The sequence below is a fragment of the Lygodium microphyllum genome, chromosome 10 (genome assembly GCF_053477565.2).
Source record: "Lygodium microphyllum isolate KBCC chromosome 10, Lygodium_microphyllum_v1.1.10, whole genome shotgun sequence".
In the NCBI taxonomy this organism is placed as follows: domain Eukaryota; kingdom Viridiplantae; phylum Streptophyta; class Polypodiopsida; order Schizaeales; family Lygodiaceae; genus Lygodium; species Lygodium microphyllum.
Window position 1 is genome coordinate 37,582,544 of NC_141144.1, and position 16,412 is coordinate 37,598,955.

The window sequence follows — 16,412 nt, forward strand, 5'->3', positions numbered from 1 at the left end:
TTAGACAAATGACTGTGAAGAGACCTTTAATACCCTAAAACAGTGCCTTATCCAAGCACATATTTTACAACCTCCTAATTGGACGAAAGGAGTTTCATGTGCACACAGATGCATCAATTGAAGGGCTAGGTGCTGTTTTATGTCAAAAGGCCCCCTCTACACTAGGTCAACCAATATATTATGCAAGCCGGAAGGCCACTGCTAGGGAACGGAACTACATAGTGACAAAGCTTGAGTGCTTGGCAATAGTATTTGCACTGGAGAAGATTCGACACTATCTACTGTCAATGCATTTCAAGTTCTATGTGGATCATGAAGCCCTGTCCTTCCCGATGAACAAAGGAGATGTTAAAGGACGACTGATGAGATGGTTGCTCCTATTCTAGGAGTTCGATTTTGAAGCGGTCACTAAGCTTGGCCATTCCCATGTCCTAGCCGATCATCTATCACGGATCCCTCAAACTATAGAAGAGGGACAGGATGATCCAGACCTTCCTGATGCTTCCTTGTTTCTAGTTGAAATAGTTACTCCCTGGTATGCAGACATAGCCAACCTCCTGGCAACTCAACAGTATCCTCATGGCATCTCATGACGTGAGAAGAAGAAGCTTCTGTTATAGAATCGGCCCCCTACACCTTGCTAGGTGGTGCATTGTACAAGAGAGGCAAGGATGAAGTGCTACGAAGATGTGTTGCAGGAGATGAAATCGGCATAGTATTGAAAGCATGCCATGACGAACCATGTGGTGGACACTTCGCAAGAGAAGTGACAGCTTGAAAGGCTTTGTTAGCAGGATATTGGTGGCCCGACCCTCCATAAGGATGCATATGATTACTGCAAGAGATGTAATGCTTGTCAGCAGCAAATGGGGAAACCCACCAAAACAAGTGCCATGCCACTGCAACCTATTCTTCCCCTAAAGCCGTTCGAGATGTGGGGGATTGATTTTGTGGGTCCCATCGATCCACCTACCAGATGGAAGTAGAACAGATACATCTTAGTATGTACGGATTATGTCACAAAGTGGTGTGAAGATAAAGCCCTGAAGCGGGACGATGGTAACAGCGTAGCCCTATTCATGTACGAGAATATTATCACCCATTTTGGTAGTCCCCTCAAGCTGGTAAGTGACAGAGGTACTCATTTCCTTAACAAAATCATGGAGGAGCTGACAGAACTGTATAAGATTCGCCATCACAAGTCCACTCCCTATTACCCCAGAGCCAACGGCTAAATTGAAATCATCTATCGCATCCTCTGCTCAATCATGACAAGAACGATTGCCGCACATCATCATGACTGGGATGATGGACTTATAGAGGCCCTCTGGACATACAGAACCTCTCATAAGGCAGCTATAGGATAGACCCCTTTCCAGCTAGTATATGGTACAGGAGCCGTCTTCCCTGTTGAACTAGAATTGCCCTCTTTGTGAGTGGTAGTTAAAGAACGCTTGGGAGATGATGAGTCACTGCAATGCCACCTCCTACACTTGGAATGCTTGGATGAGATACGGTGGATGGCCCTACAGTGCATGGAAACTACTCAAGCACAATGCAAGGCCTATCATGACAGTTTCATCAAGCACAAGGAGTTCAAAGAAGGGGATTTTGTCCTGGCCTATGATTTGAGATTTGGCAAGTTTCCTGGCAAGCTTCAACAATAGTGGATGGGCCCGTGCAAGGTACTTGCTGTCAATCCTAATGGCTCTATTCAGATGTAGACTGTTGACGCCTCTAATGATCCTTTCCTGATCAATGGCTATCGTCTAAAAAAGTACTTCCCTCCCTGGGGATCTTGACAATCACAGTGGGCCTACCCTCTCCCTTTTGGGTGTCGCATTGTCCTTCTCTTCGTGCTTCTGATAGCCCTTATGATTCTCCTCATGAGGCGGTCTCGTTATGCTCTAGCCCCTCACAAATACCTTTTGAAAAAGACATATGTCAAAGGTAGAATGTTGAGATGGCTCCTTCTGTTCCAAAAGTTTGATTTTGAAGTGGTGTTGGGGACAAAGGCACTTGTGCCTAGCTGCCCATGTATTAGTTATACTGATAGTACTTGCATACCCACAAAATTATACATTACATGCGATGGGCGTCCATCATTGTTACTTCATTTTTTATTATTTTAGTGATATTTGAATAAAGGGAAGGCCAATCACACACATTTGCATGATGTTGCCCATGTACATAAGGTTGTCTAGATGGTTGTTCATATATGTAACCAGAATGTAGCTCATAAGAATATACGTAATCATCAGATGCATGCTAATGCTCAAAATATGCATAGTCATCATATACATGCTGACCATAAGTAGGCACATGATGCTGCCTTTGCACATCATCCAAACCATGCGGGTGGTTAGGGCACTCATAATTTCCATGAGAATGCCCATGCTACTGCTGATAATCATGTCGGTCTATCCTTTTCATTGTAGCCATTTGAGCAACTTGAGTCATAAGGGCTGCAAGTTTTGTCATTGATTACCTTGGCTTGCATGTTGGTGAAGAAGAGGATTGAGACCACTTAGTCCATCTTAGACATGAATTGATTGTGTTGCTCAATTAGTTGATTGTGGCTTGCAACTCGGAGAGATTCTTGTCACCGTAGAGTAGTAGTCAATGCATTCATTTTGGGATGCCAAGAGTGAGAGAAGGAATTGGAACTAGGAGCCACAACTGATTTGTTCTGGCAGATAATATTGTCTCTTTGTTGGTGCATTTTATCCATCAATTCCTTATGTCTTTCTACATCCCTTGCATCAAGCCATCGTGAAGTGTGGAGTAAAGCTCTACATTCTTGGTCACTAATCTTTCTTTTATCATTGTCCCACTTTTTCCTCCTCTCTATCTAAACAAAGAGCTAGCCTCAAGCATAGCAGCATTCACAAACTTGGATGTCTCTACCTCATAAAGAGTTACACTAAACTTTGTGCCTCTCACTTAGCCTTTTACTTTTCCACCAAAAGTGTCTTTCTCAACTACAATAGCAATGAAACTCTTATGTCTAGTAGTTGAACCGAGATATTCAGCTGCCTCTTGTCCATGGTCTTTTTCTAGCTCAGGTACTTTGATATAAGCAAGGCAACATAGTACAGCAAGCCCTGGGGTGCCAGAGATAGATGGATCTAAAGGCCTCAATTCGGAAAATGAAACCAATTCCTGGTTCCCATAATCTATATAAAAGATTTCGTAGTCCTTTCTTGACTGTTGGGGAAAATTTACAAAACCATCGCATGATTCCAGGAACCATCCATTGAAAACTATGCCATAACATGACCTTATTTTGGTTGGAAATTCACCAGTGTAGGTGAGTTTTCATTCACTCTTAAGGCTTCCAACTGCATTTGGATACTCGAGACATGTGCATCGCTTGCTAACTGAGCATAAAAATTACCACCTCGAAGTACTTATGTCACACGTACCTTGAGAACTTCCTGCTTAGATTTGTTAGCACTAGACAAACAAGAAATACCTGCTTCTTGTTGTCCTTCAACATGGTTTCCCCATACCTTTATCACCCATTTTTTAGCACTTTTCTCAGCATGAACCAATAAGTGAGCTTCTAAAGTACTATCAGCTGAAAATAGAGGATGAAGCTTTGCTAACCCATCCTCTAGAAGAGAGATAGCCACATTTTTTTTGGACTCCCATAAGGTGCCCACAAATGTGCCCATTCTATCAGCAGTCTCTACCTGTGCTAGGACCTAAAATGGGCTAGCACTGGCTATGGCACTAGCCGGACCTCATGCATACAATAGACAACCCCACCACACGGCCTCACGGGCCAGGAGCCTCTAAGACTCACTTTGCACTAAATGCTTATGATGATTTTGCATTTTTTGTAGTCCAACGTTCACATTTCCTTCTCCTCAGAGAGAGATCCCATAACATATAAGCATAATGCCTCGTAATACACACATAGGGAAGCATCTCTCGACTGATTGCCATGGCTCCACTACGACTCTCCTACACCTCGGGGATTGGCCCCATGATGCATCGCTAACACATATAACATTCGCATAAACTCCACTCTTTCATAATTCAGCATTCCAGGAGATTTTGATTTACCTCAGGGAACTTTTCCCAATGGAAGCGACGACTTAGGTTTCCTGTCCTCTCAACATTGGTCAAAGTTTATCAATCAATTACAATGCATTCCAGGAGATACCACGTGGCATGCTTGATACAAGGTGTATGACGATTGTGCACAACCATTTTATGATTAAAAAAACCAGCCATGTGAGGTGCGAAAAACTGTCCTTTTATGAATTTTAACTAAGCGTTACGTGCTGCGCTACTTTAGGAACTAGCACCGGAACGTGCTACTAGTCGCCTATATTTAATTATGGAAAAATCCCTAAATGCTATGCAAAAAGAGGAAAACCAGAATTTTTATCTTCTCAACAATTAGATCATCGCACAAACATCCTCCCCCCCTCACCGTTTAGGTGTTGCTGCGTTGCATATGTGTAAATGGTTGTTTTGTATCATTTTTGTATGTAAAAGATAATAAACACGGACTATAACACAAAGGACAAGGCCAAAATGAGGCTTGACCTCATGCTTTAACCTCACCAAACATTCACACACACAAATCTTATTTTTCCATATTTTGTGAGCGCGAAAATCCCAGTTTCCTATATTTTTTGCTATTTTTCCCTATTTATTATTCATGGAAAATAGGTATTTTTTGACTTATTTGTGTTGGCTTATTATTTTGACTGAGACTTAGCATTTTCTCTAATTTTATCCCATTTCCACTCCTTTTTCCCAACTCAAAATCGGAAAGAACCACTAATTTCCATTAAAAATGACATTTTGCGGGTTTTAAAGAATTAATAACAGCTCTAAATCATCAAGGGTTCTGCATTTTTGTAGTAACAGCCCTCAAACATGATGCAAAAAAGGTTCAAACAAAATTCATTGCATATGAACAACATTTGGACCATGAAACAAAAAAAACAAGCAAATTTCATCATAAAATTGGAGCATACCGCGTGTCTTACGTGATGCGGGTTTTTTTAATAATTATTATGGGCAGCCCACGGACCGAGCAGTAACCATTCTTTAGTACTGAACCTCTTTCTCAGCCTCCTCTTCATCTTGAAGCAATCCGACAATCATCCTTTAGCGCCTCTTCTTCTTGATTTCTTGCATGCAAACCACCTCTTAGAGGAGAGAGATGGAGGAGAGAGAAAGACTAGATCTGCATCTCCACAATCGGGCAGCCATTGGAGCAGCGGATTGGAGGGATGGAGAGCGAAGATAGGAAGAAGAATAGGCCCAAGATCAATTGGGGGGTTGTCTCTGGCCCCATAACCCATCTCCCTCCATTTCGTGGCATGGTGCCTTCTTCTTGCCTGCGTGAGAAAAAAACACAACTCCCCCCCACCCCCCCCCCCATGTTTTTTGATTTTTGCCGAAAGGGTCACACCTTTTGACTCTCCTAAAGTCCTTTTCCACTTGGCATTTTGGCCTTTGGCCTTCCGGGCACTCCCTCTCCCACGTCCGGTACTTGAATCGTGGTCTGAAAAATCCTAGGCATTTGTCTTAAAGTCTTCCACTGCCAGGCATCTACCAGGGTCTTGTCTGTCATGCCAAAAAATTATGAAAATTCTATGACTGCTGTCTAGTGGCTCTTTTAAGCACTTTTCGGGCATTGTCACTTTAAATTGTATTGATTGCCACCACCGCCTTCAACGAAGTCTAATTTTCCCCTGATATTCGTAATTTTTGGCTATTTGTAAGCACTTCTTGGCATAAAAAATCATCTGTCTCATTGGCGACCACGAGATAGGGCGACTTAGCCCGTCGAATCCCACGAAGAGATTTGTACATAAACAAAAAAAAGGAGCATCAAGCTGATACAAAAAATACACAACACAACACATCATAGCTCATACCCTACCCCCTGACAAAACTAAGGCATGAAATCCACGAGGAGTAGGCCCAGCATAATCTTGATAGAAAGCCGGAAGCTAGTCACTAACCAACTGCTGCAACACAACCAAGCTAAAAAGAACTATCAAAGAGGTCGCCCTAAGTGGTGGTCTGAACTACCTACCTAACTAAGGACAACTCAACCAAGAGCTCCTTCTAGGTGAGGACTCCTATAGCCTGATCAAGAAATATTTTCTTTTACCACAGTTTTTCTTCTTTTAGGCTTTTATTTTTCCATACTCGGGCGTGTAAAAAGGAGGGAGCTGAGCGTAGTGACCCAAGAAGAATAGGGCATCGGCCTCGAGTCCTATCTCGGTACCTAAAAACCTACCAAGCCCTCGCGAGGTGACACTTAATCCTTTTCTAATGCTCACTTTTATTTTTGCTCCAACCTTCTTTTATTTTCTTTATTTTATGGCAAGATGTCACCCCAAGGAAGACAAGGCATCGGCCCTGGGTCTTAATCGTCCCCAGGAACCTACCAAGCCTTCGCAAGGCAATAGACCCTGCACTAGAAATTTTTCTTTTCTTTTCCTATTTTTATAAGGGTTAGAACCCCTTTTTACACACCTTTGTATATATATATACTTTCTTTGAGCTATTCAGGGTGTTTTTCTTCTTTTTAGCATCATCATCTTTTTTTCATGGCAGGCTTCTCTAACTGCCTCACAACTAAGCAATAACTCCTAGAATGGCTGCCTAGTAGACTGGCAAAATAGGGTCACTAGAACTCCCATCTAAAACAGGTCTTTCAATGCCTGATAATGTCTTGCAGGAGGCAAGGACTACTTAGACCTCCCCCAGACATACAGAACCTAAACCTGGGACTTCATGCCTTGATTGTTGGTCCCCAACAAGAAAGAAAACCCTCACCCACACATATATCATTAATTGCTTAAGGGAAAAACTCGAAAAGGGGACGAAACCACCTAGAATGGCCAAAAGAAGCTCCTTTGCAGCAAAGCCTCCCTCTAGTGACTTCATTAACTTGTATGGCGCAATCACTAAAACAACAAAGCATTAAACGTACCTACACCAAACAGAGATAGGGCCCTCTTGGCCTAAAGAAATAGCACTTTTCATTGCAAACTAACGGGCCCTCTTGGCCTAAAGAGATAGATTATTAAAACTTGAAAACAAAGGCCCCTCTTGGCCTAAAGAAATCAGACATTAACTACTTAAAGCAATTGGCCCTCTTGGCCTAATGGAATCAAACAAAACAGATCATAGAGATCCCTCCTTACAAGAAGGAAGATATACGCAAATATGCTCCATTCCAAGGGGAAAAATAGGGCTCTCAGCCCTAAACTAAATGCATCAAATTATGGCCCATACCTCCTGCATATATAGCAAGAGACGTACACATAACATGTCGTCGGATCAACTTATGGATCCAAGATAGTAGTGGTAGATGGGTCTCGGCTACTCTTTGCATTACCCATATCAACCATCGCCTACCATATAATGCATGGTCTGATAACATTCCCCACAAGAGACAGATCCTATCTCACTATCAATAATGACATCCAGACTAGGACCACAGTTAAAAAAGAGGTCCTCTTCATAAGCAAAATTAGCTAAGGAATCCGCAAATTGATTCCATTAATGTGGAATCAGCTGAAGTTATATGCTCTCAAATTCATCAAGTAGGGTTATAGCAGTTCGATGATACATATGAAGGAGAGGATTCTGGACTGTATATGTCCCATTGAGTTGATTTAAGATCAGTTGGAAATCCACTTTTATTAACAACTGCCTAATGCCACCTTTCTTGGCAATATTCAGTCCCATAATCAATTCCGCCATGTTGTTAGTAAATCCTACCCCCAGGTAAGCAGCTAATTTCATTGTAACTCTACGTCGGGGATCTCCGATAACTACTCCAACACTTCCTTTTCTATTAGGCCCCCTGGATGCTCCATCAAAATATAATGTATATGTCCATAATGGGTTTACACAGCTAGCCATCAAGAACTCCCCTATTCATAATTATGATAGTCAAAGTTCAACATATTTAGAGGATGAACTGACGGCTCCATCGCACCTTCTTCATTAAACTCAACAGGGATGCTTGTCAAGATTTGTAAGCAGTGATGGCAGAAAACTTTAATTTTCCACACAAAGGTAGCGTCTTCTTGCTCAATCACTTTATATTCCTTGCTCCACCAGATAAGTCTCCCCTAATAATATCTTTTCTCGAGATATGGATGCTCCAAATAAGGAATTAACCGCCCCATCAACCAATTTAAGCTCTCCTGCAGGTCTCCAATCAACCCTAGCATAAACCTGCAATGCATTTAGCGTGTTAGCATATTTAGAAATAATAAGGTTTAATCTTTTTAAGCTTAACCTTATTCTTAAATTCCACTCCTTGTAGATCAGCTAATAGAACTGTGGACTTATTTTTACCTATCCGAACTATCTTGTAAGGGCCATCCCATCGAGGTTCCAACTTTCTTGGAAATAGCTCCCTACGCGCATCGTAATATAGAACTAACTACCACTTTTTAAAAGTATATTTCTTCACTTTCAATTCATGCCACCACTTCATCTGACGTTTAGCTACCTCCTGGTGCAACAAACTCTGTAATTTGAGCTTGTCCAAGTGGGCTATAGTCGTAAACTACTCAAATAGGGCATCTTCATCACCCAAAGAATGATTGATTGCAAATCTTATGGTTGGCAACTCAATTTCTAAGGGCAAGGCGCACTCCTCCCCAGAAACTAATTTGAATGGGGTGTGGCCAGTAACTCGTTTGAACATCGTGTTATACGCCCAAACTGCCACATATAATTTTGTATCCCAGTCCTGCTTCTTTTTCGAGACCATCTTGGATAGGAGACCCACAAGAAGCTGCTTATTGGTACTTTCAACTTGTCCATTTTCTTGCAGATTATAGGGGGTTGTCTTGTTATTCATAATTTTCCATGCTTCAGTCAGGCTTCTAATTACCTTATTTAAAAAATGGGTTCCATGGTCCGATACAATTTCTTTTGGCGGACCAAAACGGTAGATGATTTGCTCAAGTAGGAAACTGGTAGTCTCTTTTGCATTGTCCTACCTCATCGCCCGTGCTTCTGACCACTTTGTAAAGTAATCAATTCCTACTATAATGTACCTCTTCTGAGTAGTAGACAACGGGGTGATAGGACCCACAAAGTCAATGCCCCACTTCTCGAATGAAAGGATAGCCATGATAGGCGTAAGTGGGCATTTCCTATTCTCTCTACTGTCATGCCTTTGACAGGTATCACATCTCTTAACATACTCAAAGGAATCTAGGAAGATGGGCCGCCACCAATATCCAACTCTTAAATCTTTCTGTGCCATTAACTGCCCAGCAAAGTGCCCTCCACAAGAGGATTCATGGCACTCTTCCAAAATAAAGGGAACCTTGTCAGGAATCACACATCAATGATAGATATCATCAACACCCTGCCAATATAATGTGCCTGCGATCAATGAAAATTTCAATGCCTACTGTTTAATTTTCCTCTTCTTCGATTTTGATAAAGTAGCTCCAGTCTCTCCTGTAGAAAGATGGTGTGTTATAGCAACATACCAGGAGGAAATAGATGCCGTATCAATCTTGAACAAAGTCTCCATGTCACTTCCTTTAGCCAAGACCTCTTTTGGCTCTCCAAAATCCACAAGACACTCTACAATGCCCTGAAGCTTCAGTGGCTTGCTCTTAATCTCATAATCAAATTCCTATAAAGTGATTAACCACTTTGATAAATAGTCAGGTGGCTGTAGCTTATTCAACAACAATCGAAGCCCTTCCGCCTTCGTATAAAAAACCACCCTCTCATAAAGAATGTAGTGCCTGAATTTTTTGGTCCCATTGCAAGGCACAACTTCTCCATATAGGTGTAGTTAATTTTCGATATGCCCAACTTCCAACTAGCAAAAGCTATCGGATGGTACCACTTTTTCTCCCAAATTTGAGCTAAACAGCACAGCTGATACTATACATGGTTGCTACTGAAAATATATAGAACATTTTGCCCCTTTTTGGTGCTTTTAAAGCAGATGCTTTGGCAAGCTCCTAGTTCACATAATCAAAAGACACTTTGCAAGAAACACTCCATGTAAACTGACAATTAAAGGATAATAGGTTTGTCAGTGGCAACGTTCTTTCTGCCAAAGCATTGATAAATCTCTGATACTGATGACAGAAAGCTATGCACTTCCTTTGGAGTACGTGGCGGACTCATGATGACTATGACCTTGATCTTTTCAAGATTAGTCGCAATCCCTACGGAACTAACCACATGGCCTGACAAGATCCCATAAGGGACTCTGAAGACACACTTTTGTAGGTTAAGAGCTATGCAAAATTGTTTGCAATGCTCAAAACACTTCCGCAAAATGATCAACTATCTATCCCTTTATGATGGTTGCCCCCAGATCGTCAATGAATACTTTTAGCTCCTCTAGGGAGATGTCACCAAAGGTCTTGTCGGCTATTCTTTGCCACAAACGAGGTGCATTACACAACCCAAATGCATCACATGGTATGCAAAGGTACTGAAGACTGTAATAAACCTCGTTTTTAGCTTGTCTTGCTCAATGATCGCTATTTGGTTATACGCTGCAAAGCAGTCCATAAATGAATAGATTTCCCTACCCACTAGTTGATCCAAAATTTGGTCAATAAATGGCAACGGGTAGTAATCTTTAACAGTCTGCTTATTCAACTCTCTAAAATCTACACAAAGACGGATTTGATTATTCTTCTTCCTTATCATTACTAGTGAACACCATTCTGTATGTTGAACAGGGAAGATCAAACCTACTTTATGCAACTTCTGTAGTTCCTCGTACAACCCGTCCCTTAATTCAAAAGGCATATGCCTTCCTTTCTGACATACAGGGCAGGTACCTTCCTTTACAAGAATAGTATGCACATCTAGATTGGGAGGAATATCCCGAAGTTTGTCATAGCTCCAAGCAAAAATGTTGTGGAACTCTCAAATTAAGGACACATAATCCTCTCTTTCTTCCGAACTAAGCATGGACCCTAATTTTATTGGCCGCGAATCATTCAGCGTACCAAGATCCAGCTCAATAATGTCCGCGTCTCTTATTCGGTCATGAGGCTCTATCGGCTCATTCAAGGTTATCTGATAAATATCCTCTGTAGTGGACCCTTCCTTAGATCCATCACTCGATGACGTCTCACTAACAGATGGATCATCTACTATTTCTAGTTCAGTGGAGGATAGTGGAGCTCTCTCACTCTGAGGGGACTCACGATAAGCATCCACTATTACATGATGGGCACCTTGACCTAGAATCACTCGACCAACGGGTATATCGACTTGACAGCGTGTCCGTAGAATCCATGGCCTACCTAGCAAAACTCGATAGCTAGGATATCCTGACAACCTTATCACCCTAAAGTCCATATAGCATTCCATGCTCGCAACTGTAACGTGGACCTTAGTAATGCAGTCTTCTGGTTGTCTTAGACTATCATCAGCCATCCTAAGAAGTGTGGAGCCGTCTTTTTGGATCTCTAGACCTAACCTCTCCATCAAGTCTGAACTTATGATATTGATCGAGGATCTAGTGTCCATGATAGCGTGCTCCACTAATATTCCATCCACATATCCTGGAACCCTAGGGCAATGCTTTTCAGCATGATTGAACCAATCTTCCCCCACTCTAGCTATGCCCAAAGGTTCTATTATATACCCTATATGCGTACTCCTAGAGAAAGTTTAATCAATTGCAGGAGATTCACGTCTAGTTTGACTTCTCAAAGGGAACTTGCTAGATCAAAGTCGTGGTAATTAGCCAAAGTTCTCTTCTCGCGCCAAACCATTCTCTCCTTTGGTCTTTCCATTGGCTTTGGTGCCTCTTTTTTAGCCTTTACCTTCTTTCTTGGCAATCCTTTATTCTCCTCGAGATCGACTTTACTACCAACAGGTCTTATTGGTCCACCTTCCTTATCAGGACTTAGGACTCGCTTTTTCCTAGCATCTTGCTTAGGGCTTCCCTCAACACGTTTTACAATTCCTTTGTCCCCCTCTTTAATCTTTTGACCTCTTGTTATGGCTCGTAGATTAGAAGTTTCAGCATCATTGACACGTACAGCCTCAATAAGGCTGACTCCACTTCCATGAGGTAACTCCTCTACAACAGCCTTTCCTTCTTGCAGTGTTTGCCTTGGTTCATCGTCTTGCTGGAGATTATTCCCTTGTGCCCGATGGTTAACTGGACCTGGTTGTTTACTCCCTTGTTGGAGAGAACTAAACTTACTCCAACAGGTAGCAGCTAAGTGGCTAGACTTCCTGCAAATATCACATTTGACATTCGGCTAATTCCTAGGGAAATGTTGGCCCCCACACCACTTACAACTGAATCTTGAGGGGCCACCCTCTTCAGGGAGTCGGCTCCCTATCAAATTTTGTTGCTTCTTAAGGAAATTGACATCCACAGCTATTTGTCGATACTCTTCAGAGATCATATCGGTGTAGTTCTTCATCATATCCTTAACTTCACTAAGGACATTAGAAGCACTTGACTCATAGCCACGATCGTCATTTTGTCGCCCCATGGGCCTAACCACTTGATTAGGAATTGCAACTAGGACAACATTAGAATTCATTGTTTGGTTTTCACCACTATTTAGTGAGGCCGCCTAACTAGCCATAGGCATAATCATGCTAGGAGGAGCTGGTAATATAGGCAAATTCAGCATAATACTTCCTCTGCCACTTGTATTTAACATGGGGTCCCCTTGACTCCCATTGGTCAAGGCCAAATTATTACCATTCCAATTTATCCTTACTGCATAAGCCGCTTGCAAGCATGACTCTACTCCTTCTGCTTGGGTAATGGCAGTGTCAATATCGGCCAGAGCAACGCTACTCAGCTGCACCTGGATATTAAAATCCAATCCATGTAGCAAATATTGCAACTGCGCAGCCACTGGAATGGAAATATAAGTGTTAAGTTTGCGAAGAACTTGCTTTAGTTTCTTGGCATATGCCTAGACATTCTCATTTGGCTCTTGGCGTGTTACATTCAAAACATGCAACCAATATTTCCCACCCTTCTCAGGGGCAAACGGAAAGCCATAAAGAATTGGGCACTGCTAGTTATGGTTCTAGCTTCTAGACCGTGATACCACACTGTCGCTCTTCCTTTTAACGTCATGTTGAAGAACATCATTAGGTGTCCTTTGTCTTGGATTCGATAGTTGAACATGAGCATTTGAAACTTCTTAATATGGAGTTCTCCATCTCTTTCTGCTAACCCATGGAAAATGGGCAATGGTGCTCCTAATGCTGGTAAATCTAGTGTACCTACGGGAATTGCGATAGGTTGTGCCATGGCTACAATCGGATTGACAACAAGAGTTTGTGTAGGCAACACTACACCCCCACTTTTTGTGGGTTGATTAACTGGAAATAGGGAAGTACCAAGACTTCCACTTGCACTCAAAGAGCTACTTGTGACACCTAGGTTATTAGAACCACTGCCACTTATGCGTAACGGGCTAGTCCTTTGAGGAGAATAGCGTCTTACAATCTCCAACCACCGTCTAGCCCTCTTAGCACATTCTGTTTTTTGTATTTCGGCTTGACGGTCCTTGTCAGAGGACATAAACCAACTATTTGGTCCCTAAAAACCCTAGATTCAAGAACGACCATTTGTTGGCAGATCCTAAAAAATGCACCGCTATGATGGGACCTAAAATGGGCCAGCACTAACTATGGTACTAGCCGGACCTCATGCATATGATAGACAACCCCACCACACGGCCTCGCGGGCCAGGAGCGTCTAAGACTCACTTTGCACTAAATGCTTATGACGATTTTGTGTTTGTATCCAATATGTAGTCCAACGTTCACCTTCCCTTCTCCTCAGAGGGAGATTCCATAACATATAGGCATAATGCCTCCCCAAGATGCATAGCTAACACATATAACATTCACACAAACTCCACTCTTTCATAATTCAGCGTTCCAAGAAATTTTGATTTACCTCACGGAACTTTCCCCAACGGAAGCACCCGTCTAACCTACGACTTAAGTTTCCTGTCCTCTTAGCGTTGGTCAGAGTTTATCAATCAATTGCAATGCATTCCAAGAGATACCACCTGGCATGCTTGATGCAAGGTGTATGACAATTGTGCACAACCATTTTATGATTTAAAAAAACCAGCCATGTGAGGTGCGAAAAATAGCCCTTTCATGAATTTTAACTAAGCGTTACGTGTTGCGCTGCTTTAGGGACTAGCACCGGAACTTCCGTGCTACTAGTTGCCTATATTTAATTATGGAACAATCCCTAAATGCTATGCACAAAGAGGAAAATCAGAATTTATATCTTTTCAACAATTAGATTGTCGCACAAACTTCCTCCCCCCTCACCGTTTAGGTATTGCTGCATTGCATAGGTGTAAATGGTTGTTTTGTATCATTTTTATTTGTAAAAGATAATAAACACAGACTATAACAAAAAGGACGAGGCCAAACTGAGGCTTGACCTCATGCTTTAACCTCGCCAAAAATTCACGCACATAAATCTTATTTTTCTATAATTTTTTAGCGCAAAAATCCCAATTTTCTCTATTTTTTGCTATTTTTTGCTATTTATTATTCATAGAAAATAGGTATTTTCTGATTTATTTGTGTTGGCTTATTATTTTGACTATGACTTAACATTTTCTCTAATTTTATCCCATTTCCACTCCTTTTTCCCAACTCAAAATCGGAAAGAACCACTAATTTTCATTAAAAATGACATTTTGTGGGTTTTAAAGAATTAATAACAGCTCTAAATCATCACAAGTTCTGCATTTTTGTAATTACAGCCCTCAAACATGATACAAACAAGGTTCAAACAAAAATTCATTGCATATGAACAACATTTGGACCATGAAACAAAAAAAAAAGCAAATTTCTTCATAAAATTGGAGCATACCGCGTGTCTTGCGTGTTGCGGGTTTCTTAATAATTATTCTGGGTAGCCCACGAACCGACCAACAACCATTCTTCAGTACTGAAACTCTTTCCTCAGCCTCCTCTTCATCTTGAAGCAATCCGATCACAGCCGGACAAGCATCCTTTAGCCCCTCTTCTTCTTGATTTCTTGCATGCAAACCACCTCTTAGAGGAGAGAGAAAGACTAGATCTGCAAATCCACAACTGGGCAGCCATTGGAGGAGTGGATTGGAGCGATAGAGAGTGAAGATAGGAAGAAGAACATGCCCAAGATCAGTTAGGGGGGTTATTCTCTGGCCCCATAACCCATCTCCCCTCCATTTTGTGGCATGGCGCCTTCTTCTTGCCTGCGTGAGAAAAAAACACAACCCCCCCTCCCCCCCCCCCCCCCCCCACGTTTTTTTATCTTTGGGGGGTCACACCCTTTGGACTCTCCTAAAGTCCTTTGCCACTTGGCATTTTGGCCTTTGGCCTTTGGCCTTTGGCCTTCCGGGCACTCCCTCTCACACGTCCAGTACCCGAATCGTGGTCTGAAAAATCATGGGCGTTCATCTTAAAGTCTTCCACTGTCGGGCATCTTTGAGGGTGTCATCTGTCATGCCTAAAAATTATGAAAATTCTCTGACCTCCGTCTTTAGTGGCTCTTTTAAGCACTTTCCAGGCATTGCCGCTTAAAATCGTACTGATTGCCACCGCCTCCTTCGATGATGTCTATTTTTCCCCTGATATTCGTAAATTTTGGCTATTTTTAAGAACTTCTCAGCATCAAAAATCATCTGTCAACCTAAATCTCTACATCCCTTTGTAGTATTTTGTGCCTCATAAAAGCTATTGCATCATCTACATATGGTTACCCATGGCCCGAGCATCTTACCCCAGACAAAGAGAATGCAATGGCACAAGTTTCTTTTGGTACAAAAAATTTGTAGTGGTGCCCACTAAGCACATACTCCATTATAGCAGAAAGCCTATTTGCTCTCTGAAGGAAGGGTAAAAGCTACTTGGCTTTCTGTATCACAACCTGAGCTTTTTGGCTTGCATTATGATCCCCTGGCCCCTAGAAAAGTTGGTAGAGTTAAATCATTCGTGTGCATTACTAGAGGTTTTCTAGCTGGGTGTACTCCTTTCTTTCCCTTCGGAGCTCTTGATTTAGCTGCAAGTAAGGCATCATAGTAATTAGACCGGTCATCAAAAGCACTATGCTTGACAGCCATGGCAAGTCCTCTTGCTACCACCATTTCTGCAACATTGATGCCATGTCCATGCATCTACTGACCAAAATTGTTGCCATCCGAACTTTGCATACCATGTCCTTCCATCTGCCTAAAATCATTGCCATGATTTGAATTAAAATTGGGGCCTTGGACTCTTCTAAATACATCATCAAGTTTAGGACCAAGAATCCCAGTCCCTTCCATTCTCCTCAAAGTATCATCTTTGAGTTGTGGCATACTAGGTCTATCCATTCTACTAAGAATGCCATCACCTTTAAGATGGAACATACCACA

At 42.0% G+C, this 16,412-nt stretch overlaps 1 pseudogene; it reads right to left on the minus strand.

The window, feature by feature from the left end:
• Window positions 1-2,943: 2,943 nt before the first annotated feature.
• Window positions 2,944-16,172, minus strand: LOC148029883 (ribonuclease TUDOR 1 pseudogene; annotated as a pseudogene).
• Window positions 16,173-16,412: the final 240 nt, after the last annotated feature.